This window comes from Sceloporus occidentalis, unplaced genomic scaffold (assembly GCF_023333645.1).
Source record: "Sceloporus occidentalis isolate IW3139 unplaced genomic scaffold, rSceOcc1.0.p SCAF_15, whole genome shotgun sequence".
NCBI lineage: Eukaryota > Metazoa > Chordata > Lepidosauria > Squamata > Phrynosomatidae > Sceloporus > Sceloporus occidentalis.
Window position 1 is genome coordinate 11,573,059 of NW_028316995.1, and position 26,637 is coordinate 11,599,695.

A 26,637-nucleotide genomic window follows, 5' to 3' on the forward strand; every position below is an offset into this window, starting at 1 on the left:
AGATTTCTATATATTATTTGTAATTTGTAATTGACTCTCTCATACCTGCATGGGTCGATGTCAACCCTATAACCCAACTGATGGCTTGACATTTTAGTGAATCAACTCCAATAAAACATTGTATATTTGTTACTATGTGCAAGGATAAATTATTTATTTATAGTATTTTGGAATAATGTGCAGATTTCGCTCAGGTATTAGACTACCAAAAACTAATCAGGTCTGGTCCTGAGTTTTTAAAGCTTTTTTCTTTCATGAGGACCTTTGCCGTTTGTCATATACTTAAATTATTGTATAAGTTTAGGGCTTCTTTCTATGCATATTTTCATCTTTTGTTTCTTTAAGTCCACATTGTTATGTACAGCACTACTTTTTATGTTTTGTGTACCCATTGTACAGCACTACACAATATCATGGAGCTATATACAGGAATAAATAATAAAAATATTGGTGAACCATTCCATATGTACTTGCATTAACAAAATGTAATTAATGTGAGCATTTAAAACCAAGTAGAAGCTTATAATCACTTTTCACTGATGGTGAGATCTTACATAAAGGAAAAGAATATCAACAAAATACAGCAGATGTATGAAAAACAAATGGTATCAAATTCACAAATATATTCACTTAAGCTCAGTCTATGAAGCGTTTATGGTCTTTGGATCAAGTTTCACTCGGTTTTGAACGTGTTAAGCAGGGTCTAAAATTCTTATTGACTCAAAACAATATAAGACTCAAGAATTTTCTTTGCATAACAAAAACTAAGCCATTGATTGTAATACTTTAAGTCCCACCCAAAAAGCAACAGAATTTGGTCCTACAAGAAAACTGTTTAATGTGAAAGAAAGAAATATTAAACAATCACTAAACTTTAATACAAGGACAGACTGGGGCCAACAAGGCAGCCCTTTCACCTTAAGGCCATTGCGACCAACGACGGAGTCATTGAGTGCTATATGCCCACACTTATATTATGTTAAAAAACAGTGGCGTACCTAGAGTTTCCTATAATGGTACCCCAATAAACCCACAAAAATATTATGTTTACAAGAATACTTGTATACAGCTTCATAACCGCATTTATCCTGCCTTTCTGCACCCCAAGGACTTGATTACTTGTTCCCATGGAATCTAGTGTGGTGTTTTCATGAGGGGACACACAATTACACTCTCTTGAGACCAGCTAGCTAGCAGTCCACTTGAACTACACGCTAAGGGCCTGCAAGTCTAGGATGCAGCGGCAGGACTGGAGGTCACAGTCTTGAGTCTGGAGGCAGGGGTATAACTAGAAACCACAAAGGCTGAGGTGTGAAAATTGCCTTGCAGCCCAAAGAGTTTATAATTACCATCTTTGCCCCCAAGCAGCTTGTCTGCATCATATTTTCATATTTACCCTGAAACAGCTTATCTGTGCCATATTTGCTCTAAACAGATTCTCTGTGCCCCAAACAGTTTATCTTTGCCATTTGTGCCCCAATCAGCTTATATGTGCCATCTTTGCCCCAAATAGCCTGCCTGTGCCATCTTTTTCCCCAAACAGCTTGTCAGTGCCAGCAAACAGCTTGTCTGTGCTGTCTTTGTTCCCAAACAGGTTGTCAGTGCATCCAGACAGCTTGTTTGTGCTATCTTTTCTCCCAAAAGCTTGTCTGTGCCATATTTGCTTCCAAAAGAGCTTGTCTGTACCCCAAACAGGTAGTCCTCGCCATCTTTGTCAACAAACAGCATGGCTTCTGCATTTTGGCTTTATTTTTATTGAATACATCATGACACAGTGTAATATGTCACGTGTTGTTGTTCATCTGAGATTGCATTTCCCTAATTTTTAGGCCTGCTAAGAAACAGATTATTTATATTATGCCCTGATATGTATAGAATGAAAGATATGATATAAAATAATAATAATAATACTCTTCCATGCTCAGCAGTTTTCTAGATGTTAGTTATTACTGCTTCATAACCACAGATATGGGAAGCAGGTAACAGGTAAGTATCACAAATATCCAGAACAATATGGTAAAATTAGTATTACAAGTTAAAGGTAATTCTCTTATGTATATGTAGAAATACCACTTCAAGTACCCAACCATTTGAGAAAAAATAATAATAATCTAGGATGAACAGAAGGAATGTAAAAAAAAAAACCACATGGCTTAAGGTTCATTCACAAGGAGTACATCATTTAAAGATCTATCTTACATTTTATTTTGGGCTTGGGTCAAAAATCAGTATATTACTGTGTATTCCATGCACACACCTGGGAATTTTCGAGACGCTCTAGAAATCAGTGTTTACTGTCTAGGTGAGGAGTGGTGTTTGACACCCACCCACTCTCTGTCCACTTCATGTCAATGGAGGGCTATCATTGCCCGTATGTGTGGCTAGCTATTCTTAACTTGGCTATACCCCTTGCATTCTTCTATAAGGAGCATAAAAGGGGAGAGCTCCAGAGAGGTATAGCCCTAAGAGCAGCCATCTTAATTTCCTGTTCTCAGGCACATCAAGATTATTACCTCCCATATTACTCTCTTTGTTGAATTATTAGTCCTCTCTGGAATTCAATTTGCTCTGTTTGCTTTTGTAAGGCCAGGGGAGTGCAATGAAATAAGATTTCAAGACAGAAAACTATTATACTCTTATAGTGTTCCATGTGACATTCTAATAACTCTGACTGTGATGGAGTCAGTTGCAAATCCCGGTAGGAGTTAAAATAACCTCTCCAATATGACCATTGTTTGGTGAAATAAAACATTTTTCATCTACAGTATTTTTATGCATTTTATCTATGCCTTTGCAATGGATACTGATTTTTCCGCAAGGGAATAGCATGGGTAAAAAATAGCTCAACCTAGTTCTGCAATAAAAAATTGTTATATGAAAATGAACTAAATAAATGTAACTTCTCTGGAGCAATGTCTTACTGGGTAGTGTTTTAAGAAATAAAATTGTAGAAATACATAGTGCTGACCTAAGACAAATATGTACACTGCTATGGGAAGCCGGGGATATTAACACCAGAACATGATCCAGGAAAGTCGGGCCATGAGAAGTGACATAGACAATAATTTGAAACTGGATCTTGCTAATGTTAAATTTGAATTATAAATGTCCCACATTAAGAGGTACTCTGCAATGCCTGTAGCTAGCTTTTCAGTAAAGATAAAGAGTGCCTACCTACAAATCTATTCCAAGCCGCAAGCAACATGCCAACAATTTAACCAACAGACTCTGTGATAAACAGATTAATAAAATGGGTTGTGCAGTCTGGCACCGACTCACCGGCACAAAAACAACAACCCAATAATGATGATGTTCTATTGGTGTTCTATTTACTGATGAACTCATCTCAGACTAATTATGTTTTGATTAAACAAGCCCAGCAGACCTAATAAGAATTTTTAAACACTAATTTTGCAGCCACTTTTTATTTTCTAATTTTATTGTACACTTGGCTTAAACTTTGCAAATTATAGCCAAATCCCCAATTAATCGTAAAATATTTCCAGGTGAGATCTATCACAGAGAATAACAAAGTTTACTAACCTCATCTTTGTATGTGCGCCATATTCTTCTTCTTAGTATTCAGATGAGAAATTCCCAGAGTGCGCAATGCCTGAGATATTATAGCATGCATGTCAACAGAGTGTGACACTTATGTTAATCTGCACTCTGCTGTGGAAAAACATACACAAGGATTCCATTACCACATTCATTAGTCTGCAGTGCACTTCATCCTGATTGAGTAAAGATTGCGAACTATAATATACTGCAAATAGCCAAAAACTGTGTGATGCTAGCCAAATGCTTCTTAAATCCAAGACAAGCGTATGAGTATTTCTGCTTCAATTAATGAATCTATAACTGTAAGGTTTTCCACAAACACAAATGTACCATAATATGTATAATTCTCACATTTTTTACTTAGACTAGCTTTCCTAGAAACACTAAATGTATTCAACATTTTTGTTAAGCAATAAGGAAAAACAAATAGCTCAACCGCATTTCCTCTTACTTACACATAATACTGATATATATATATATATATATATAAGTATATTTTCAGTAATGGTGTCATAGCCCCAGTGTATTATATAAATGTAAAAACAAATTGCCAATTTTGTTAATTTGTACTAATGTCTGAAAACAAGGAGGGAGAGAGCTCAGAATCTAGGTTTGCGTTTTGTTGGCTTTTTCACTCTCACTCACTCTTAGTCACAGTATCTAACATTCTTCCCCGCTCTCTCAATGTCTCCCTACCTTCTTCACCAACAGTTTCTGTGTCCTTGATTCCATTACAGCAGCTTGGCTTCTTGCCTTGTCTTTTTTGTTCTCCTGTATTCTCTTTTCTGTCTTAATCCTTGGTCTGCTTCTCCTTGCTGTCCACTCTGTTAAACCGGCCTCCTGGCAGACTTTGCGGAAGTACATTAAGAGGCCAGAATAATGCAGAGAAATCCACAGAGAAATAGGATCCGTCTGCATTATTCCAGCCTAGTATAGTATGAGTTCCTCCACAATTATTTTGGCGGTAATGCTTCTTAAAGGAATAGCATCATCGTAACGCGTCATGTAATCACTTACTACCAACACGTATTTATTCCATCTAGGCCCAATATCGTCCATTGCTATTTTCTCAAATAGCACATCTGAATGAATTGTAGGCGAAAACGATTCAATATCCTGACCAGTGTCTTCTTTTGCTTCAAATGTCCTGCTAATGGAACAGCATGTGCTAACCTCATTATGTGTTCCTTGTATTCCTGAGGTACCACTAATTGCCGGAGCTGTTCATTTTTCTGTGGGGACTCAAAGGATGGGAAATACTGGGTATGATCATTTTTGCTCTCTGCCTCACAGTACCATAAAAATGTCCAATCTTCTTTTTGCTTTCTTTCTATATCATAATTCGAGTTCAATAACTGATGCACGAACGGTTCTCTCTTCTAGACAAATGTTTCTTTCCTTCCCTATGAAAAATAGATTAAATACTATTTAATAGAATGGATTATTACCTAGTCCTACTTTTATTCTACATTGTCTAAAAAGTGTCCAATTTTTCTACTATTATGACATGTACTAAAATTTCCTGCAGGTGTGGTAGGCCTTACCAAGCTGTGAGATTTATTTTTGTGCAAGCAAATAGTTCTCAGCAAGTGTTTTGGCCTGTTTTTCATTTTCACCCAGATTCCCCCAGATTTTTTATGGGCTCCTGTCTTGTCTTGCCATCTGGAATAATCCACTTTCTCTCAGATAACTGTAGGTCTCCCTTGGTCCTTCATTGTCCTGATATTTAAAGTTTTTAAACCTCTGCCATGTGTCAGTATGAATGTTATATCTTCTCAGGATTTTGATCTCACTGTAGTCCTCTGCATCATGCTGATTCATATGGTTGTGGGGCTTTCCCAGTCAGGTACGGTGGAAGATGTATGGCTTATTCATTCTCTGGCCAGCGGCTTGCTCTTGCCACTCACTCGAACACTGGCAAATATGCTTCTTTATCATCAGTGTCTGGTAATTTAGTCTGTGTCAAGACCGGAAGAGAAGGTGTAACTGGCTTTACAGTATATTAGCTTGCAAATATTGTAAAACTTGCAATAATTTGTCATCCTGTTTTTCCATTTCAGTTTTATAACCTAAGGATTATGCCTTATGCTGTTCTTCTCCATCCTTCTCTTTCATGAAACTCTGCTGGTTCTGATCAGCACTTTTAACATAGATCCTGGAGACAAGCAACAACAGAAGATTATTGCTGAGTTTACAATATATACATATACACATACATGTTACACAGGCCAATTGAGCAGTGTTGTGCTACGGGGCTTTATTGCCTAATAGGGTGAACTGCCACAGTTTTATAGCAGAGAAACTACTGCCTCTGCCATACCTCCAAACATCTACCTCCGGTACAGAATATTACCATATTTGCTTGATTATAAGACAAGGTTTTTTTCAGAGCAAATGCTCTGAAAAAGACCCCTCGTCTTATAATCGGAGTCGTCTTATAATCAGACCTCAAATAAGTCTGACTATGAGACTAAGATCCAGATCCCCCGCAGAGCTGCAGGGGACCTGGATCCCCCTGTCTTATGCCACCCCCCAAACTTACTGGTGCTTCTGACTCCCTGGTGTGTAGCCGGGGCAGCGTGTAGATGTCTACGCGATTCGCGTAGACAACTTCCACTGCAGACGGAAGGAGGTGCGGTTAGCAGTGGGGGTTGTCTGCGTCAATCACGCAGACCTTCCCCGACTGTCAGAGAGAATTCCCCGCACCGCTGTGGGGAACTCTCCTCATTGACAGCCGGTGCAGGGAACTCTCCTCACTGGCAGACAACCCCCGCTGCTAACCACACCTCCTTCCGGCTGCAGCGGAAGTTGTCTACGCGAATCGCGTAGACGTCTACACGCTGCCCCACTACACACCGGGGAATCAGAAGCACCGGTAAGTTTGGGGGGGGAGTGTTAACTGGGGGCATAAGGCATTTCTGTAGGCAGGGTGCTCTATGAAATGCCTTTTAACCCCCTTAATGCCACTCTGCCTCCTGAAATGCCTTATATCTCCCTATATGCCGCTCTGCCCCATAATATGCCTTTTAACCCCCTAGATGCAGAGTGGCACAAAAGGGGTATCAGGGATTTCTGGAGGCAGAGTGGCACATAGGGGGTCAAAAGGCATTTCATTGGGCACAGTGGCATATAGAGGGTTAACAGGCATATCATGGGGCACAGTGGCATATAGGGGGTATAAGGCGTTTCAGGAGGCAGAGTGGCAAGCCTGGGGGCAGATGTGCATAACTCGGGGGGCAGGTTGGAAAATAAAAGGAAATAAAAACAAAATATTTTTCTCAATCATAGCTTTTACTTAAAAGTTTACATGAATTAACATTTACTGGTAAAACTTTTTTCCTATAGGGTCGTCTTATATTCAGGCTTTTTCTTTTTTTCCTAAATTATTATTCCGATTTTTGGGGGTCGTCTTATTGTTTTAGAGTCTTAGTATCATCCTAAAGACTTTGTTAAAAGATTCTTGGAGCCACAGCTGATTCACAGACCACAATTTAATAATGAATTATTTAAAATGTGCATAAGCATGCAGAAAGCATTTACAAGGCAGTTATCAAAATTGCTTGCTTTGAAAACCCAATAAATAAAACAATTTGTATGAATAAAGCATTGTTGAAAGGTGGATTCCCAATCCATTTTACAAATCTCTGCCTCTGTACAAGGGCTGGACTGGGGATTAAAATCCACTCTGGAGTGTTAAAACTAGTGTCTGATAAAATTAGTTATGTTTGTCCTCCTGCTGGATACACACAGCTGCACACTAAACTGTTACACTTTTGCAGAAAAGCCAGAATCAGTGCTACTGAACCCTCACAACACTTGGGCGATAAAAAAACAATGTTCAAATAAGGTAATATTCCATAGTAGGGCAGCTTGATGTGCAGGTAGTTTCAGACCTCAAAAGTACAAGCTGCAGAAAACACGAAGATAAAAAAATATATACAGAATTTTGGCAAATTCTGCAATTTGTACGAAGCCACAAAAACAAGGATGAAAACAAAGCAAAAAGCTCAGAATTTACATAAAAAATTTGTGGGCCATTTCACTCACACTCTCACAGGATCTCATTCTGGTTTACTATTACCCTCTCTAAATGTTTCCCTATCGTCTCTGCTAACCATTTCCGCTTCTGCCGACCACTTCTGCATCTTCATGTTCTGGTTCTTCATATTCTATTATTCTTCTTGGAAATCATTTAGAATTTATTAGATTAGTCTGCTGGGCCTAACTCCAAGCCTCGTGTAGACAAATGGTGTTCGTGAAAACGGCAGGACCAGAGCAGCGGGGATCTTCAAATTGTTGGTGGAAAAGTGCTATGTAGGTCCTCAGATCATTGCTGGAATAGTGTTGGATGTCTGAAAACACAAAGGAATGGACGTGGAACACCCATGTACAGGGAGGAGAGCCCTGCTTTCTCAGGGAATAGTATGGCAGGGTGCCTAAAATTGAGTCAATTTATACACCAACATCCATAAGGATATCATATACAGACCAACATATAATAAACAGATAATAAAAAATAAGAATGGAAAAATAAAAATGAATAAATAAAGGATAATAATGAAAGAATATTAAACTTACAAATAAAATTATAAGAAAAAAAAATAATAATAATAAATGAATACATTAAGATAATACCATAAATATAAATAAAATTGCAGATAAAAATGAAAATAAATTCCTGATCAATAGCTCAGAAATATCAGAAAAATATATGGGTAGCATAGCATGACTTTCTATAGCAGTATATTATTAAAAAGGCAGCATAATGAGAAAAATCCCCAGTTATTCATAACTCTTACTCACTCTCTGTTACATGTTCTCTCTCTTTCTCTCAATGTCTCCCTACCTTCTCCACCAACTACTTTTGCATCCATCTCTCCTTTTCCACAGCTTCACTTAAACTCTTGCCTCCTTCTTCTTCTGTCCTCTTTCTTCTATTATTTCTCCATCTGCATCTCCCATGTCTTCTTTCTTCATCCGCTGTCCATGATAATCCGTCTTCATTATTCTGGTCTCTCGGAGTACTTTGCTAAGGGGCAGATCCATAGGGACAGCCTCTCCCCCTTTCCTCCAAACAGGGGGCAGGGTGTGCCTAGAGGCCCTGCCCTTTGCGGAAATGCTCCAGGAATCCTGGTTCAGGTAGAGGTAGATGAAAAAAATATATACACGGGAAGAAGCATTTAAAGAAAAAAAGAGGCAAGAGAAAAGTGGAGCTGTGGGAAAGGAGACAGGAAAGCAAAAGCGGTCGGCAGAGGAGGTAGGAAGACTCAGCCTGCACAAACTTCACCCCCCCGTGTTGCACTCCTCGTCTGATGCACCCCTGGTATTCAAAGCGCCCAGGTGCACCAACCTATGTGCAGCTCTGGTTGGAGGACTCCTCACCACTTCAGATCTTATCCATGTTTGGCTCGCGGGCCACATGTTAAGCTTTCTTGTCCTAGATAAACTACTGGTATCTGGTGCTCCCATGCCCTTTCTTGGTAACATATGCAAAGTGACGTTTAGTGCCTCTACCAGCTAAACATAGTCAGTTGACTAGATTGCCTAAGTGGCAAAGATTTGTCAATACTGCTCTGCAGCTTCAAACCTATAGTGTTCTGAATTTATTTCCTTGAGTAATTTTGTGCCATCAGCAAACACTAAGACTTGTTGCACTCACTGAAAAGGACCTAATTATGTACATGCCAGCTGTGAAGTGTTGCTTGAAGGTACCACCAGCTGGTATAGCTAGCATTCACATGTTTGCACAAAAAACAAACCACAAAGGATAATATGTAAAGAACACAGAATGAAATGTTTAGCTCAAAAAAATTATATCTCTCATGATATGTGGTCAGGATATGGTTGATGAATATTGTCAGGACTAGTTCCCCATGTGTACACAAAATTATTATGCATATCATTATCAGTTATATGAAACAATGACATGGTAAACATATATTTTCAATATATATATAAATATATATATATATATATACCTATAAATATTCATTTCTATGCTTTGAAGGGATATAACAGAATGGCATTTTTTATGCCACAAATCAAATCACCCACTGTGTCTGTCCTTTTTTTGTGGTTCTAGAGGTATGTCTGTCACAAGATTTGTCCTGTAGAACATATGTGGGACAACTTCTTTATTCTTGAGACGGCATCTCTAGAGCTTTAAGTGGATATAAAAAGTCTATACACTCCATGTTAAAATGCGAGGTTCTTGTGATGTTAAAGAATGAGAAAAAGATAAATCATGTCAGAACTTTTTCCACCTTTAATGTGACCTATAACGTGAACAATTCAATTGCAAAACAAACTGAAATCTTTGAGGGGGGAAACAATCACAATAACCGGATTGCATAAGTGTGCACACCCTCTTATAACTGGGGTTGTGGCTGTGTTCAGAATTAACCAATCACATTCAAACTCATGTTGAATAGAAGTCATTACACACCCGCCATCATTTAAAGTGACTCTGATTAATCACAAATAAAGTTCAGCTGTTATAGTAGGATTTACCTGACATTTAGTTGAATCTGCAGAGAGCTTCCAAAGCATCAGAGGGATCTCATTGTTGAAAGATATCAGGCGAAGGGTACAAAAGAATTTCCAAAGCATTGGATATACCATGGAACACAGTGAAGACAGTCATCATCAAGTGGAGAAAATATGGCACAACAAAGACATTACCAAGAACTGGACGTCCCTCCAAAATTTATGAAAAGATGAGAAGAAAACTGGTCAGGGAGGCTTACAAGAGGCCTACTGCAGGAATTTCTGGCAAGTACTGTCTGTGTGCTACATGTGACAACAATCTCCCATATTCTTCATATGAATGGGCTATGGGGTAGGGTGGCAAGACTGAAGCCTTTTCTTACAAACTTTTCCTTTTTGGTAAGTCCACCAAAAGCACGTGGGAAAATGTGTTTTGGTCTGATGAAACCAAGGTTGAACTTTTTGGCCATAATTCCAAAAGGTATGTTTTGTGCAAAAACCACACTGTACAACACCTAAAGAACACCATACCCACAGTGAAGCATGGTGGTGGCAGCATCATGCTTTGGGGCTGTTATTCTTCAGCTGGAACCGGGGCCTTAGTCAGGGTGGAGGGAACAGTTCCAAATACCAGGGAATTTCAGCACAACGGCCCAAAGCACACATCCAAATCCACAAAAGCATGGCTTCACCCGCAGAAGATTAACGTTTTGGAATGCCCCAGCCAGAGCCCAGACCTGAATCCAATTGAACATCTGTGGGGTGATCTGAAGAGGGCTGTGCACAGGAGATGTCCTCACAATCTGACATATTTGGAGCGCTTTTGCAAAGAAGAGTGGGCAAATATTGCTACGTCAAGATGTGCCATGCTAATAGATTTCAGTTTGTTTTGCAATTGAATTGTTCACCTTATAGGTCATATTAAAGGTGGAAAATGGTGGAAAAAGTTTATCTTTGTCTCATTCTTTAACATCACAAGAACTTGACATTTTAACAGGGGTGTGTAGAATTTTTATATCCACTGTATGCAACACTAAATCTTATCACATGAGTATGACTTGGGTCAACATTAACTTTCTAACTATGAGAATTCTAGGTTGATGCCTGAGCTACTTGGAGCATCTATCACAGACAGCTTTTCTTCCCACAGTGCAGAAGAGGGATATATCTGTCATAAAAAGAATGCATTCTTATTGCCTACGCACCGTTTTTGTATTTTGACAATGTGTGTTTAAGACTGTTTAATACAATATTTATTATTTATTAATGATTTGAAAAAAACAATTCACCACAAACATTTATGTAAACTATGAAAACAATTTACATAAACAATGCATCTCAATTTAATAATCACATTTCATAATTTACTATAGATGCTAGAATTGACAGTAAAGGTTCATATTGGTAGGCACACAAGGTCATGTAATGGGTGGGCAAGAAAGAAATGAAGAACATGCCACAGTCTAGTGTAGAGCAAAAGTTACAGACTATGATGAAAAACTACAAGGTCCTCAAGAAAATGGGAACAAATAAGCAACTGATGGTGACAAGGGAGAGTTGGTAGGAACATCAATTTATCTGAGACTGTCTAGGTTTTGGACAACTGCTAGAAGCTTTTTTCTTTTTTGTGCATGTGTTTTTAGTGCAGTCAACCTCTTAGGAGTACAAGTTGGTGCTAGACACTAGTTATACATGACAAGTGTGTGTTACCAGTCTACAAATAAAAATAAAATGGAACAATGGAAAGTAGTGACCAACAACCATCATTTCTTCTAGGAATGCTTAATTGGCATCTCACACAAAAGCAAATGCTGATTTACCTTTAGTGCTGACCGTTGCCTAACCCAGTGCAGCGGCACCAGTCGCTTCTCAGTCCTTACTGCTGAGTGCTGAGATATGACATCGTGTCAAAGTGTTTTGCTTTTTAAGTACATGCAGCGCTAGTCAGAAATTAACTATGGAGGCTGTGTCATCTTAACACAGTCTTCCATTGAGTTAAAGGGCTAGTTGTTGAGATTAGTGATCTCCCTTTTAACCGGCCCATTGATCAGTGGCTCTACAGGAAGTCTGATTGCCCCAATAGGGCAATTGGCTCCATGTTATGTGGCAGAGGGGCTACCACCCCTATGGCCTTTTCTAGTAGGTCTAGGTCAGGATAGGCCACTTGCCTAGGCCCACTATAAAAGAATAGGTTGGTCAAGGTTTATTTGGTTAACATGCTAGAGTCTTCAACTAATATTTCAACTAAGCAGAATAGTTTATGTAAAGTAGATCTTTAAAGTCCTGGTTTTTAAAGACCAAATTAAAGCTCTATTTATCCTGTCTTCTTTGACAATGATATTAGGTTATGTTTTTTCCCTAACAACTTCACATGGTGCCTTATTAAACATTTATTTTCCACATTCGCACTTTTAAAGCCCTTTTCCCTTAAACATACTACTTTCCTCTAGATTTCATATTATCGAGAAACAGCAGCCATCAAGCAGGTTATACAATGTGCTATTTTATTTATTTTTACCAGAGCGCTGCCTTTTGCAGTCATATTGTAGTACAACCTATCTGCTACGAACGGTGAAGGCTACAGTGCAAAACTGTGTTTAAAAACCTCTTTTATCTTTCATCGTCTCCAGACTGAAATTATTTTTGACAACCTCGGCAGAAAACAAGCAGCTTTCTGGCTACTGGCAAGCTGATTAAAGGAAGGAAACACATGTTCAGTGTCAGACAGAGCCCCTCGAGAAAGCATTGACAACCTCTTAACCCCTTTCCCAGCGAAAGTGTCCAAATGTTTCTTTTGAACAGAATTCCTGTATTGTTAGTAAGCATCCTTTAATTCGTCATATCCCATTTACTAATTCACGCATGCTGAAAGATTGTTTTTTTATATATATATATATATATATATATTTTATTTTTTTTCAACATTATCAGATAACATTAGTAATCTTTGTATGGTATATGCCTACATAGTTAACATCACTATTTCTAAAATTTTGGTCTTGGAATATTTTCATATTTTATATTACAAATCAATTCCACTGTTTACAGCAACAATTACAATGTTGTAGATGTTATTATAATCTTACCCAACCCTCTAAATTACATGTAAAAATTAGGAGATAGTCAGAAACCCCAGCATCAATTTTTTAGGAGTCAGGAAGGGCAAAGTTAAAAAAAAAGATGAAACATGGGTACCCAAAATATCAGAATATATATATATATATATATATATATATATATATATATATATATACATACAATGAGTCCTTCTCCCTCCAGAAATCCAACATTTTATAAAGATTTAAAAAATGTAGAAGCAATGGGTGGTAGGTTTTGAGGTTGGACCGGAATCTCCAGGGGGGGTTTTGCTTCAATGGGTTTTTAAGTCAGTTTCCTCTTTCTCCACGCAAGGGTAGCAGTGTTTCACCACTCCGCATGCACCTACTCCCCACGTACTTAAAATACCCAAGATTTTTTTGGAACCTGGAGTTCGAGGTTCCAAAAAATCTTGAGTGTTTTAAGTACGTGGGAGCTTTCCACTTTTTCTAAATATGTACATGGAGTTGTCGTAATACATGTAAGACTCTCCGCATTAATGATATAGCATCTTGTTCTACATCAGCACTAAAAACACGACTGCTCAGTTACTAGGTCAAGCACATTGTTTTCTATTTGTTATTTCATGTTTTTGTGGATATTTTTTTTTTACACCTGTGGCAAAATCTAAATGTTCTTGTGGGAATTTTGCTATATGCAAAAAGCTATGTATATGCTAGCAGGCATATGCAAATGAGAAAGTCCATGTATTTGTAAAAATTCTAAAAATGACAAGTCAGCCTAGGATTCCAATGGTGCTTTCACTTTTGGGAATTTAGAGAAGAGTTATTTTTATAGATTTGGTCATATTGGCATACGTATGTTTTTATTTTGCTTGTTGTAGTTTTGCTGCACACTTACTGTGACTAAATTCATATTGGTCAGATTGTATCAATTTGGCATTCAAACTATGGCCCCTATAGAACATACACATTATAAACATCTACTATGAAGGAGAAATCTCACATTTCGATTAACTCAGACAGGCGCTCAATGTCATGAGACCCCGAGTTAGGCCAACACCATGTTCATGAGTCCTTTGGTTGATGAAATAACCTAACCCTTATCCAGAACATGTATATTTATATTTCGGGGTATTAGTGGTTGTGAAATCCTATCTCACTTTAGCAGTGACTGATAACAACGTCCATCACTCAGTTGGCACTGCATTATTGAAGTTGTAGTCCACTATAGGAAGAGTATATCTCAGTTCAATAAGGTAAACATTTGAAACCATCAACCCTATAGCATGCCTCCCAACATTCCTGCTTTTTGCCCAATTTCGAGCACTGCCCTGCTGCCTGGTAGCTGTGCCACTTTCTGGGCATTGTGGGCCGGTTGTGGAGATCCTCTGACTGGCCCAGGGAGCTGTTGCAGCACTGACCTCCATTGCATATCCAACATGACCTTTGGGTAATGCTAACAAGCTAGGATAGTCGGAAGTCCCAGGCGCCACTAATCCTAGGTTCACCCCTGACACTCCAACACTAAATAATGACACACACAGTGGCACAGTGACTTATGATAACAGCATACACTGACAACCACCCACACACATGCTAACACCAAAAGCTAATATACATATACTCATGCTATCAGACACACACATGTTAACATCATTTGCTCACAAACACTACACCTTACATTAGAACACACACACACTAACACCATACATTCATGGACAGACAAGTTAAACCCATTCACCAATACACTGTGTGTACCGTATTTGCTCAATTATAAGACGACCCTGATTATAAGACGACCCCCCAAAATCTAAATATTAATTTAGGAAAAAAACAAAAAGCCTGAATATAAGACTACCCTATAGGAAAAAAAGTTTTACTAGTAAATATTAATTCACGTAAATTTTTTTTCATATTTAATAAAAGCTATGATTGAGAAAAATATATATTTTTTTATTTTCTTTTATTTGCCAACCTGCCCCCCCCAGTTATGCACATCTGCCCCCAGGGTTGCCACTCTGCCCCCAGAAATGCCTTATATTCCCTATTTGCCACTCTGCCCCATGATATGCCTTTTAACCCCCTGTATGCCAGTGGCATATAGGGGGTTAAAAGGCATATCATGGGGCAGAGTGGCATATAGGGGGTTAAAAGGCATTTCTGGAGGTATATATATATATATATATATATATATATATATATAACTGTTAACAGCAATCACACTCCTATCAACCCAAGGCAGCCAGTACATGCTGGAACCTGGGGATGATAGGAGTGTGAGTACAGCCTCCTTATGCCATGTTACCACCACCACCCCCTTACACATCCATGCTATCACACACACTCATTCACAAACATTTAAATACTCATTCATTCCATTAATAACACATACTTGCTCAAAAACCCTCCCCCACCCCCTTACCTGAACTGCAGATCTCTCACTCGAAGACTTCTGCAGGGGCCCGGCTGTGCGAGCAACTTTTCTGGCCCTGCCTCAGAGGAAGGAGGCAGAGTTATGTGACACTCTACTAGCTTCCTGTTCTGCTGCTTCTAGTAGAAGAGACGCTGCTCGCGACCAAAGCACCGGTAAGCAGCCTGGCCCCAGCGGACATTTTTTTGAGGTCTGATTAGAAGACGACCTCGATTATAAGATGAGGGGTATTTTTCAGAGCATTTGCTCTGAAAAAAACCTCGTCTTATAATCGAGCAAATATGGTATTTTACACACACTCTGTTCTCTCTGTATATTATAAACACCCTGACTTTAACACTTTACATACATACTGACTCTGACACAACAGTACAGTACATATATACACATATACAGTCTACCTCTCTGAGTCCTGTCTCCCACTCTGCCACACCGCTGCCTCTCGTACAGTTGTGACCACCAAGCTCCTTCTACACGCACACAGTAACATACATTTACACACAAACATACTTACACACACAGAGTAAAATACTTACACATACTAACATACTTACACATGCTAACATATGTACTTACACATACTGTAACATATTAACATATTTTCACACACACTAACGAACATGCACACACTAACATATTAACACATACTAACATACACATGAACTAACATATTTACACACATACAGTTACATTTACTTACACATCCACAGTAACATGCTTACACACACACTAACATGTGTTAGTATATTATATAACATTTATTAACATACGCAGATGTACATTAACAAACTTACACACAATAACATACTTATTTACACACAACCTACCTTTGTTGGCTCAGGAGGGGCTAGGCTGGTGCCAGCACTTCTACTCTCTCAAGTTCCTCACATGTTAGGAAAATGTCATATCATGGCGCTCAGACTCAGTGTGTTGTGTCTGAAGAAAAGCAGTCACAAGCACCAGCCTAGTGGTATGCCAGGGGGGCCTGGTATTTGGGGTCCAACGGGGGCTCCTTTACACCCTTGTCTGTACTACAGCGGGGTCAGGTAATTCATGTTACATGATCCCGCTGGGCACTTAGGTTATGGAGCGCCTGGGTGCCATGTACCCACGTCGCCTGCCTTAGCACAACCCTGCATCTAAGAGAATGGGAGAGTAGGGGGGCTGGGCAGATACACCAGGGCAAAACCCACTAATTGCAGCCCTAACCTAAAGTATACCTATTTAGTAGTGTCTGTAGGCTGTGAAATCAGTCTCTGGATGGAAAGCAATTTTGATAAAGTAGGTACAGTTATTTTAATTTTCTCATTTATTTGGGTGGTAGTGGGGAATTCCTGTGTGGAGTCAACTTTCTTATCTTATAAAACGTAAGATAAAAAAAGACCAGACAGATTACTCTGACCAACATTTCTCCCTAGCGATGAACATTCAATAATTTAAAAGTTAAAGCTTGTATTTATGAGAGGGAAATAAATCATTTTCATCTGCTATCTAAGGCATCCTTAACAATGTACATATGTATATCTGGACAGTTAATGAAACACAGCTGTACCACATCCTTGTGTCTGTCTTTCTATAGACATTTAAGACCTTCCTCCTCCTCTTTCTTCCTACCACAATGCTTGAGTGGACATCTCAGTATACACAGTATGCATGTAAATTATGCAAACGTGAAAAACAATGCTTAAAATATTTGCTAGAAATATACAAGTGTCCATACAATGATACATACAGATAGGCTATGTAGGGTATCTCTCTGTAAGGACAGGCCAAATCTAAGAGGAGGGCAATTGGTGTAGTAATATCAAAATATATAGGCATTTTCTAATGTTACTTAACAACACATTAATCTTCTGTAGTGCATAGATACAGTAGGCAGAACTGGTATATAGGAGAATCTGGTATTGCTGACTTGGCGACTGCGTTTCTTCAATAAGGCTATGTAGGCAGGCACGTTTTAGTGCGACTGGGCAAATCCCGATCATTGTGCTAAGAAGACATTATTTATAAATTTGAGGTGCCCTTTAAACTATTGTTAATGTACTCATGCCCTCACAAGTAATAACTACATATTCCTTTACCCAAGATGTACTGGATCAAACTTTATTCAGATTCTGTGAACTATGCCACTGTAAAACATAATTGCAAATGTCAACACAGAACACGCAGTTCATGTAGAGTTAATCTGTAAACCAGACAAGGAAAGAATGAAACATCGTTGCATTTCAGTACTAAATTAAATATCAAAGCTGTAGTACATTTCCTCAATATATTAAATGTGACCTGTGTTTTTGGCTCTCCTCATAGTGACCTTTTTACTGTTTCACCTTCCTCCATAGTCCCGTATGACACGATTTCTTGCATGTTTATGCTCCCATGTTTCCTTACAAAGGTCATTTTCAGCACTTTTAATGTCTCCATAAATGTCTGATAATTAGAACAAAAAGCAGTTGGGTTTACTTGATACCATATGTCAAAGGTGGATCTAGCTATCAACAGTTCAAACTATGGTTAACGGAAATCAATTTGAGAGATCAAGTTTTAAGAATTGTATGTAATGTATTTTTTTTAATTAATAAGTAGTTAATTAAGCTTATTTTTATATATTCTCATGGCCAAGATGCTACTTTAGTGTTTCTGGTCTTTCAACATAGACACAGCAACATATTCTGGCATATGTGCCTATGCCAAGGATGTCAGTCCTGTTGCATTAATACTGGTGGACAGATCCTCTTGGTCAATCTGCTCGTCCACAGTGCCACAGCTTAATGGGCAAGTTACAAGGGACATCTCCTCAACTGGCCCATTTCCACTATGTAGGCTGTACCAAGCCATCGCATGCATCAAAGGCTGTATTATAAGGCCCTACGCTCCTTTAATACACAGAGTCCCAAGGGATATAAAGTCATATCCCAATCGTTTTACAATGCGGGCCATGGCTGCAAAGGGGAGGCTTAGGACGATACCCTGGGTCAGGCCCAGGGCAAGTACCAAGGTAAATATGTTGCTGCACTAATGGCCATATTTGGCAAAACAAGATATAAAAAACCCATAAATAGGATGTTCTATGTAAAGTAATTTGCAAAAGAGTCTTGTTAAGGTCACTGTCATTACAAAACATATGTGAGAGTTGTTTCATATAACATGTGATATAAAGTAAAAAAGATATAGGGGCAAACCAAATCTGTTCTAGGATTCAAATCATCCATCTATGGAGCTTGTGCTGTCTCTTGGGAACCTTCCATACAAAGCCAAGAACTCTTCATTTTGATGGATTCATTTCTATTACAGACCTTAAGCGTTCAGATCAGTGATTGATGACTAGATGAAACGGGTATGAAAACTAACCTCACATAGCCAGTATACATCTGTTTATTTATATTTTTTGACAGTTTATTAAACTTAACATTGGTCTTTTGGGCCACCATACAAAAATCAATCCAGACCTCAGATAATAGCAATGGAAGATTAGCGCATAAGGCTAATTTGTTAATTATTTAAAGAGATGCCATTTCTGATTTAATGAAATAAGAAAATGAATTCCAAATAAAATGTAAAATATATATATTAAAATGTGCAGGATTCCTTTACATTGAAGACATTTTTTTTTTTTGTAAAGTAATTTTTATTTTGTCAATATAAAAGACGATTTCCAGAGAAACTCAAATACAGACATGACATAGCAGGTACAATATATAAAGCAGAGCATCTCAAATGATCTCGTTATAGGGTGTGATGTATATAAGATAGCCCCAGTTGAAACAGTAGACTGCACCATGTCAATAGGCGTGAGTATTGGCGCCTAGGTGACGAGGGCCCATAAAGGCGCACAGAGAGCGCATAGTATGCCAACACTGGCGGGCCTGGAACAGGTTTAATCATTGGAAATCATCTTCAGAAAGAAATACAGAGAATAGAAGGGGGGTAAAGCCAGAAGACAAAAGAAAGACCCGGAAAGAGGAGAGGGGAAAAACAAATAAAAAAAATAAAAAAAAAAGGTAAGGGGACGGTTCGCAGCGGGTAAGCCTCAGAGCCTCAGCTAGCCGAACAAAAAACATCAGCCGTAGGTCAGATCCACGAAATTGCTGCAGGTGACATCCCGAACTTCTCCAGCCACGGCCCCCAGGTGAGAAGAAAAAGATGAGACTTGTCATGCAGGTAAGCCGTGATTTTTTCCATCTTCAGCATATGCCAAATTTTAGCTTCGACGGCGGGTATCTCAGGAGTGCCCGACTTCCACGCTTGGGCAATAGTAAGACGGACCGCCGTACAAACTCGAAATATGAGCCGGCTGGTTTAGTCAGAGCGTCCGAAGGATAGCATCTACAGAGAAGAGCCGACCAAGGCTCTGGTAGAAGGGGTTCCCCGAGTGCGTCACTCAGCAAACTGAAGAAATGGGACCATATTGGCATAAGCTTGGGGCAAGTCCACCAAATGTGTAGCGGGGTCCCAGCCTCGTCACAGCCACGAAAGCAGAGAGGAGAGTGCGTCGGGAACATACGATGTAGTCGCGAAGGAGTAAGATGCCAGCGAGACAATACCTTAAAGCAGTTCTCCTGTACGAGGGTGCAAGCGGTGACTTTCCAAACGTTCTCATAGATTTCCCCCCAGTCAGAGGGGTCGGAAGACATTTGTTTTAATTATTCTTTGGAGAACATTCTCATTAATCATAGCATAGTTCCAATTTTAAATGGCTGTATAGGTTATACTATTAGTGTACTATTATGTTATTACTATTGAAAAATTCCAAATTATTTTATATAATAAATTAATTTAATATGTAAACACTTTTACTGCAATTTGTACATGTATTGATATCGGTGGGGTGTGTGATAACTATTGTCAGTTCCATAAAAGAGGTAAGGAGGTGTATGATGTATGTTTTTTTTTTGCTCTCTGGTACGTCAATCTAACGGTAACAGAGCACCCTATATAACTAGCCAATCTAGTTTCTGTATCTTTACTTCAATTTCATAATAGATTTAAACAATCATTAGATGAGGAAGACAACACTTTTTTCGAAGGACATTTAATGAATTTCGAAGTAAGTATAAGATTAAATAAGCCTATGGTAATCTTACATCTACTGTGATAAAGTTGGCAAAGCCAGTAGGCATGGCTTCAGAGGTACATGTTGGTTGGCTCATTTTGCGCTCATATAAACCTTATGCACAACCACACAACTCACAAAATCAAGTTATATTATATGTACATTGTTGGATTTTCAGCTGTTTTCTCCAGTTTACGGCTGAAGCAAAAGGGAAATCTGCCACATTTGTGAACTGTGCGTAGATTATTATTATTAAAACAACTAATATATTCAAATTGTCAAAGAATACATAATAAATTCACAATTCTGCACTCATCTACAACAATTTTTTTTACCAAATGGTAATTCATATAGTACTGTTTAGCACTAAATAACCCTATAAAATGTTACATATAGAATTTTATGCACCATTTAGTGGTCCCACATATTTTCAATTTTATTTGTGTTTAGAGCAAAGCAAATTTCAACTCAGAATAGTAGCATGACATGCAAGATCCAATGAGCTTACATAAACGGTTCAATAGTTGATCAAAAACATAAATTATGCTCACTTGAAAAGTTCCACTGTTGATCAAAAAAGTAAATTATATAAGTAGATACTGCAACACACAAACATGTGGACACAGCTGTGGTATCATGTGTCACAGATGCTGTCACTGCCAGCTGGCAATATCACAAAGACAACAAAAGCCAAACAATTAATGTTATTCAAAGCAAAAAAAAAATGCACATTCAAAACACACAGAACAGACATTATAAAATAAGTGAATGGTGAAGCATATCAAATAAGAGTATTACTTTTTTAATTACAAATGCATGACAGTCAGACATCCAATGTATAACCTATTGTATTTATGTGATTAACTAAATTACTGAAAGCCTTGAACTCTTGCTAACTTGCTTCATGGTCATGTTTATATTTTTATAATATATTTCATGTGCTTATCAAGTGATCAAACGGAATCAAAATATCACAGAGGAATTTCCTCTTTGCAGAAGTGTCTTTTACAATTTGTTCATAGCAACTAGTTGAGCTTTTGAAGGTGAATATATGATTAAATTAGATGATTGGACATGGATTGAGATGTATCACTATCCCATGTAGTTGGACCATAGTGATAGGAAAAATGTACAGAACATATCCTATCACAAAATAAAAATATAGGTAAGTGGCAGTCCAAGGTCACATAAAGTCAATGAAGTCATAACATAATATCTAGCAGTCACATGTTATAGTTTTGCACTGCAGCAGACATGGGTTAGGGTTATGGAATATGTATTCATTCCTATGTTCTGTGTTGTTCTTGTCCCACTATGAATTCATATCAATAAAAACTTGTTTTATTTCTAAGGCTCTTACACAAGGCATTATAATATGCAAAACAGAGTACGCCTTTTAATATTGATAAAATATAATTTAATATTGAAAAACAGTACAAATTAGTAGAAGTAGAACAAAGGAACCATGTTGTATTATCTGGATATTGTGTATTACATAGAAAAATAGAAAGTTTCCTCTGGATGCCTAACGATTCACCCTTCAGCAGTCAGGAGAGGAAAAACCTCCCTTTGATTAGACATCTGAGGCTTCAAGGCAGTCTTCCCCACTTGGCTTTAAAAAAGTTAGTGCATTAGGTTAAGAATACAGATTCAAACACATGCTTTCTGATTCTAGAATGAGGATTATGAGGTTTGTTAGACCAGGATTGAAATTTAATAACTTGTTTTGGTAATGCTCCATTTAGGACCTGAATTGAGTGTGTTTCCATGCACTATTTCTTAAATGGGAGGAGTACTGTTAATTTCAGGCCAGGGGCTACCGAATGCTATTTTCCCTTTTCTCCGTCCCAGATGTGTCAAGAAGGGAGAGTTAATAATAATGTTCCTTGGTGTTAAGTTATGATACGCAAGTATTCAGTTGAGTTTTCAGTCAAGTGACCCCTTAATTCTTACAGTGCCAACAATGTACATTGCAGATGGTTGTCAAAGTGGGTCAATGATGCCAAATACAGGGATCAATGACTATGAAATCAAAGTTGCCCCTTCTTCTAATCTCCATTAAAAAATTTAAAAAAACATACAACCAAGAATGTTCTTAAAATACATATTTCAAATAAAAAATGGGCTTATGTTTGTGGACAACAACTCCTAACACTGTCAGCTACAATTACGCTGAGGGTGATGGGATCTGTAACCCTTAAAAGTGGGTACATGAGAGATGCAAAAGTGTTGTCATACATTTTCTTTTACCTATAGTGTCTTTTGCACAATTTTGGAATTTAACACCTTTATGTGTTTTGTGTGCAATCTACATGTATGTACAACGGCATCTGTTGGGTAAATTTGATAAGGGGTGGGATCTTAGTTTTGAACTATTGTGTTTGCCACTTTTCCCACCACTGGGAAAATAATCTGTGAAAAGTTGTGTTTTATTGGTTTTAAATGTTTACAACTATATCTTGTCATGTGAAGCACAGTTCGTCTTACACTAGATATCTATGCATAGATTAACTTGTCATAAAAAAAGGATTGCTTTAGACAAAGTAAATCTTATTTCAAAAAATGCCCAGCCACCTACAGGGAAAATGTGTTCTGACCCCATTGCTCAAAGGGTTACAGTTAATTACCTATTTATATTTGAAGCTTCTTTACAATGTAGCTGCATAATAACTACCTTGCGCATGGCTGTTAATAAATAATTACGGAAGTGAGTGGCAAAGCCAGCATCACAGTGACCCCTGCGGCCCAAGATATCCAAGAGAAGAAACCCAATGTCCCCATTAGAGCTATTGTCAGTTTCTCCTTATAAATAAGGGTTGGCAGCTTGAGCTTTCTAAGAATCCTTGTGTCACATCTTAATGTATGGGTGAGTCCAAGTCCTTTCCCTCCTTTTTCCATAATAATCTCTTTTAAGTGGCACCTAAGTTGGAAGATCAACCTGTTGTGGTCCCCCGTCTAGGATATTGTGTAGTTATTGTATTACTTGCATAGACTAGTATATGACTGACCTTATTAAAATGATAGTTTTTATTTTTTTCCCTTGCAAACTATAGCACATTAAAATGAACCAATTGATTAAATTATTACAAATATTATATTTAAAATCAACAAGCAATTGTTTTTTGGGTATTTTTACATGAAGATATACAATATAAAATGATGTAAAGTTTTCAGATGGTTTTAGACTGTATGACTCTAAAATATATTTTTATTTCTGAACTGCACTAATTATTTGCAGAAAATATGCAGTTTACACAACATATTCACAGATCATTAAACCATCTTCAAGAAACTACAAATCAGTAAAATATAACTTTGTATTCAGAGGTCTTTAATGCGATAAACATTGCACTATAGCTTTTAAGTTAGTCATAGATTTAATCATAACATCAAATTGATATTTGTAATCTCAATTGAAACGAAAGAACGATTGAGAGGTCTGATTTTTTTTTTTGTTCTAACAAAATACAATAATATTCTTAGAATTTCACATTCTTAGATGCAAAGTTAAAAGAATGTGTAAACAAGAACACTCAACACATAGGAGCAGACATTATGAAACTTGAACCTGAGGTTCACAGAGGTCAGCCAGCTTTCACCATAGTGTCTGTGGCTATATCCAGCCTCAGGCACTCCAAGACATAATTAACATAACATACAAGGCTCTAGAGTCTTGAGATAATTAAGATGCTGTTGTTAGTCCATTTGCAGACACTGCCAAGGGATCAGTGGTCTTTAGCTGTAAGCTGACCTCTTGCCATTAAAAGTCCATAATTGTGGCCATTGTTTAAAGAACTTTGTAATAACCTGAACATTTAGTATAATTAGAAGATCATAATGGCAAGCAGTGCAGAAAGGGGTTAAACTATTTCTGCTTCCTTAAACATGCATTTAAAAACACAAAGGTGCCATATATTTATTGATTTCTTTTACCTGGATAAATTAATTGTGATAATATTATGAACAGCATTGAATTTCGCCAGTGGTTACTAACTCCAACATGACCAACAATAATATTTATAATTATAATCAGGAACATAAAAAGGCCTATATAATAAATTATGTTTAATAAATAAATCTTAGAAATTAATATTTTCCTAGTGAAAAAAATGTATATTTTTATTTTTTATGTATTCATATATTCATATATTAGATTTTCTATATTTCAGATTCTACAGAATTTAAAATGGTCTGCTCATTGTGAGTATATGCTTGTGTTAAATTATCGAAATATGTTAGTGTGGTGTTGTTTTACAACCTGTGTATACAATTTATACTACTTTCTTTACTACATGAATGTTGATCGATAAGATCTATACATCTTATTTATTTTTACAATGTTACAACATTCAACATTAATTGCAGTACCCAATGCTAGCTCAAATGAATATTCATCGCAGAACACTTACAATATTATTTCTGTAGCCAAAGAAAAAATCCAGAAACCAAAATATACCAGGGCTTGTTTATAAAGATCAATTCTGGTGCAAACTTGTACAGTGGTCTTGTTATCATAACAACCAGTGGAAGAGTGCATTAGGCAGGGAAATTTCATTGGATGTAATAAGACCATCTTTAGACCAACTGGACTGATGGGGTGGCTCTGACACCTTAAGGTAGCTGCCTGATGACATGGCTAGATATACATGCCTGCACATCATGCTCCCATAGAAACATAATGTGAGCGGCAGATTGGGTAAGTATGCGTCGCTGTCGGCCGTATGTGTGTTACTGAGTAAAGAGTGGCTACACTTGCAGTCCTAGAACCAACACAAGTTTTTAAACTGATTTCTATTAGCTGGTCTATTAAACTATAAACCAATAACTGGGAATTTGCAAGAAGAAAAAAATATTTTTAATTTAGTAACTTTTCTAGGTAATAATGGAATTCATTCATTAATAATTAGTTAATAATAAACTAATGTTGCATAAAAATCCTTCATATGTAATCAAAGAAGGAGCTAATTTTATCACATGGGAATTAAATCAATTTTAACTGATTATTTAGCTTTATGCATTCATACATAACAAAAGTTCATGAACTTGGCTGACACGCAAATAAATGTATTCAATTGGGAACAAGAGAACAGTGTGAAACTAGCACTTTGGCCACAAAGTTTGGCATTGTTTACCGATTAAGTGATTGTTTTGGATGTGGCCAAGAAAAGGTTAGAAAAAGGTTCAGGGAATAGGGTTTGGTAAGGTGATAAACAAGAATCTTGCTTGTGGTTGCCAGTGGTATGCCTTCAAAATTTTGAGATTGGGAATCTGGTTAGTCTTTGAGGTAAGATGCATAGTTTTAATTGTCTTCTTGAATCCACTTCTGTATGTTACATTTTTCTTTAGTTGAAATCATTCAAAATTATATTCCTAAAAAGAAAATAACCAACATTAATATACCTACTTCGCTAATTTACTGTTAATTCTATTAACATATTATAGGTTAATATGACAATAGTACATAATATTGTATAATACTTATGCCCCACAAAATAAAAATATATTATATGGCAAGCAGCAGTCAATTTTAATGTAAATATCTTTCATGTAAATTCTGTATGGGACAGATTCACCGATGCAAAATTTTGGGGGGGGGGGGTTAATTTAAAGAGGAAGCCAGTTCCCAGTTTTTGCCAGGGATTGTCTCTATTTTCTATATTCTTATTTGATAAATGATCATGAATTGAATGATTGATGTCTTAGTGTTTTCAGACAATTAAATGCTTGCTTAGAATTAATTTCTTTCCTTTTTCTCTGTTTATCTACCGCTCATATTCCCTGCTTTCTTGACACTGCAAGGCTATCTGCAGCTTTAAAAGTGGAGATTATTTAGGACATTAAATAACTATTCCCATTTTCTCTTACAAATGATATATGCTTTATGTTTTCTTTAGTCACTGCGATTTATTGATGTTAACGTCCAGAGAAATTAATTGATAAAATTATATATATTGTGTCTTCCATATGTTAGCTAAAATTGGAACAATGCAGAAAGCAGCAATGTGTGGCTGTAGCATTCTGAACAATACTAATTATGTCAGTGAAATTAT